At 40.9% G+C, this 3,266-nt stretch overlaps 1 pseudogene; it reads left to right on the top strand.

Annotated features, from left to right (window-relative positions):
- Positions 1 to 484: 484 nt before the first annotated feature.
- Positions 485 to 596, top strand: LOC126005310 (uncharacterized; annotated as a pseudogene).
- Positions 597 to 3,266: the final 2,670 nt, after the last annotated feature.

Raw genomic sequence — 3,266 nt, forward strand, 5'->3', positions numbered from 1 at the left:
TTTGGATAATCTTTCCCTCTCCCAAATCATAATTTTTCCCCAGATGTTGTGTACTCCCTATAGCTTAGACCCTATTATAGTGCTCTCTCTCTCTCCCTCTCCCTCTCTCTCTCCCTCCCCCCCCTCTCTCATTTTCCCTCTCTACATACATACATACAAGCATTAGTAAATCTAAAGATGTTTTCCTTTCCAAGACAATCATTTCTCTTTGACGGGTTGTGTGGGCAAAAATAAGTAAACAAACAGGGGCTGGAGTGATAGCACAGTGGTAGGGCGTTTGCCTTGCAGACGGCTGCCCAAACACTTTGCACATGGCTGCCTAGAATGGACCTAGTTTCCATCCCTGGCGTCCTATATGGTCCCACTAGCCAGGAGCGATTTCTGAGTGTATAGCCAGAAGTAACCCCTGTGTGTCATCGGGTGTGGCCAAGAAAAAAAAGTAAACGTTCACCTATATCTAATATCCTATATGACAATAAAACAGTCTAAAATTTTATGTTGGCGATATAAATTATTTAGAAAATATAGATAAATCTCTTCTACAACCCAGAACTCATTTTTCTATATGAGTTCTGATTCGGATAAGAAGGAACATAATATAAAAAAGAAATTATAAGAGAAAATATTTTGGATATAAATTAGGAAAAGAGTTGCCTATTTAATCACCAATAGCATACAATAGTCTGATTGAATAAGGAAACTTGAAAGGTGTATCTTGTTGAAATTTAAAATTCTTGCTTTGCAGAAGATCCTGAAGATCCTGGTATGAGTAGAAGACTATGAGCTGATAAAAATGCAAATGCAGATCACATCTAACTGACTAGTATCTAAATATATGATATCTAGAATATGTGACACCATTTAGAATATATAAAGAAAGCTTAACAAAAAAAAAAAAGAAAAGAAAGCGTAACAATAAAAAAGATGATTTAATTTGCTTGTTTGGGTTTTTTTTGTTTGTTTGCTTTTATTTGTTTTGTTTTGTTTTGGGGCCACATCCAGTGGCACTCAGTGGTTACTCCTGGCTCTCTGCTCAGAAATCGCTCCTGGCAGGCACAGGGGACCATATGGAATGCTGAGGGTTTGAACCACTGTTGGTCCTGGGTCACCGTTTGCAAGACAAACGCCCTGCTGTTGTCTTGTTTGTTTGCTTTTTGCTATGCCAATGATTGAACCCACAGCCTCCTGCCTGGAAGGCAAATGCTCTGCCACTAAGCCACATCTCTGAGCCCCCTGACAATCTGTTTTAAAAATGGAAAAATGGCATGAAGTGGAATTTCACTGAAGAGGATATGAACAGCTAACAGGAAAAAAAATAAAGTTCAGCATCAGACCAGAGAGATAATCCAAAGGCTGAAGACTGGAGTGTGTGTGTGTGTGTGTGTGTGTGTGTGTGTGTGTGTGTGTGTGTGTGTGTGTGTGTGTGAGCGCGCACGCATGCACACCACTGGAAGCAGCCTGTAAGCACCAACCTGGGAGTATTCCTGAATATTCATGCACCACTTAGTGTGACCCAAATCCTAAAAAAATTAAAAAAGAAAATAATCTCAGCTCAGGGTTTTCCATCAAGGAAATTTCAAACTCACAAATGTTAATGATACAATTAGTAAAATAACTTAACAAAAAGTGATAGTGGGGCTGAAGAGCTAGTTCAAAGAACTAGTGTGTATGTTTGCAAGCAAGATGTTCTGTTTTGATCTGAGTCCCAGTGCTACACAGTCTCTGTGCTTCACAAGTCCTGTGCTACCCCACCCCACACCACACTACCTGCAACTCCACAAGAAGCATTCCTTGATCACAAACTGGGAACTACAGGTTTGCCATAAAAATAAAAAGCAGGGGCCGGGTGGTGGCGCTGGAGGTAAGGTGCCTGCCTTGCCTGCGCTAGCCTAGGACGGACCTCGGTTCGATCCCCCGGCGTCCCATATGGTCCCCCAAGAAGCCAGGAGCAACTTCTGAGCGCATAGCCAGGAGTAACCCCTGAGCGTCACAGGGTGTGGCCCAAAAACCAAAAAATAAAAAATAAAAAGTAATAGCAATAGCAGCACAAACATACAAATAAGAAAAGGCAATACCAATTGTAGTAAGTACACAGTTAGCTGAACATCAATGGCAAAAAACATATATAAAATAATGCAACCACATTGGAAAGTTATGCATGCATCCCAACTATGGCATTTTCCCCACAGACATCAAACATCATAGTATCATACAAAACCTGTACATACTGTAGCAGCTTAATTTCTACTCCAAACTGAAAACTGAAAACCACCTACATTTCCTTCAAATTAAACAAACTATGGTGCATGGATCTCATGGCATACTACTCAACAATCAAAAGGACAAATTACATCCCAACTACATAGACACCCGGGTTTGGACAATTCTCCAATCCTCTCCTGTGTTTCTTGGTCATGCATGTATGCTGAGTGAAATAAATCTTTCTTGAAGGAATATATGCTATATGGATCTTTTGATATCACAGTCTTAAAATAATGAACTAATAAAATGGAGGAAATAAGGTAATCACTAGTGTTTAGAGACAGGAAATGAATAGACATAGAAAAAAAAAGACACAAGTTGGACCTCTGTACTCATGGGACTCTTTAAGATCCTGATTGTGCTGGGGCTAACCTACTCTACACTTGTGATGAACTATTAAAAAAATACCCAGGGGCCGGAGCGATGGCACAGTGGTAAGGCATTTGCCTTGCATGCTCTAACCTAAGATGGACCATGGTTTGACACACACACACCCCGCATCCTATATGGTCCCCCAAGCCAGAAGTGATTTCTGAGCACATAGTCAGGAGTAACCCCTAAGCATCACAGGGTGTGTCCCAAAACCAAAAAAAAAAAAAAGAAAAAACCCACATATACATGCATTTGAAACTGATAAAATGAGAATCAGGTGGATGTAACAGTTGCACTGATGTCAATTTTGTGGTTGTGACATGTGGCATTGATGCTCTCACTGGGAGACCCTGCCTAAAGGGTTTTTTCCTTTTTCTTATATCATTATATAAATGTCAGTGTTCTGAAAACATTAAGTATTAGAAAAGAGCAAGTCTGGGGCCTGGGAGATATCTCAGTAGCCTCAGTTGCTTGCTTAGAAAATGTAAGGTCTGGGGCCAGAGAGATAGCATGGAGGTGTCCCATATGGTCCCTCCAAGCCAGGGGCAATTTCTGAGCTCTTAGCCAGGAGTAACTCCTGAGCATCAAATGGGTGTGGCCCGAAAAACCAAAAAAAAAAAGATGGCTGGGAG

The sequence above is a fragment of the Suncus etruscus genome, chromosome 3 (assembly GCF_024139225.1).
Source record: "Suncus etruscus isolate mSunEtr1 chromosome 3, mSunEtr1.pri.cur, whole genome shotgun sequence".
In the NCBI taxonomy this organism is placed as follows: Eukaryota; Metazoa; Chordata; class Mammalia; order Eulipotyphla; family Soricidae; genus Suncus; species Suncus etruscus.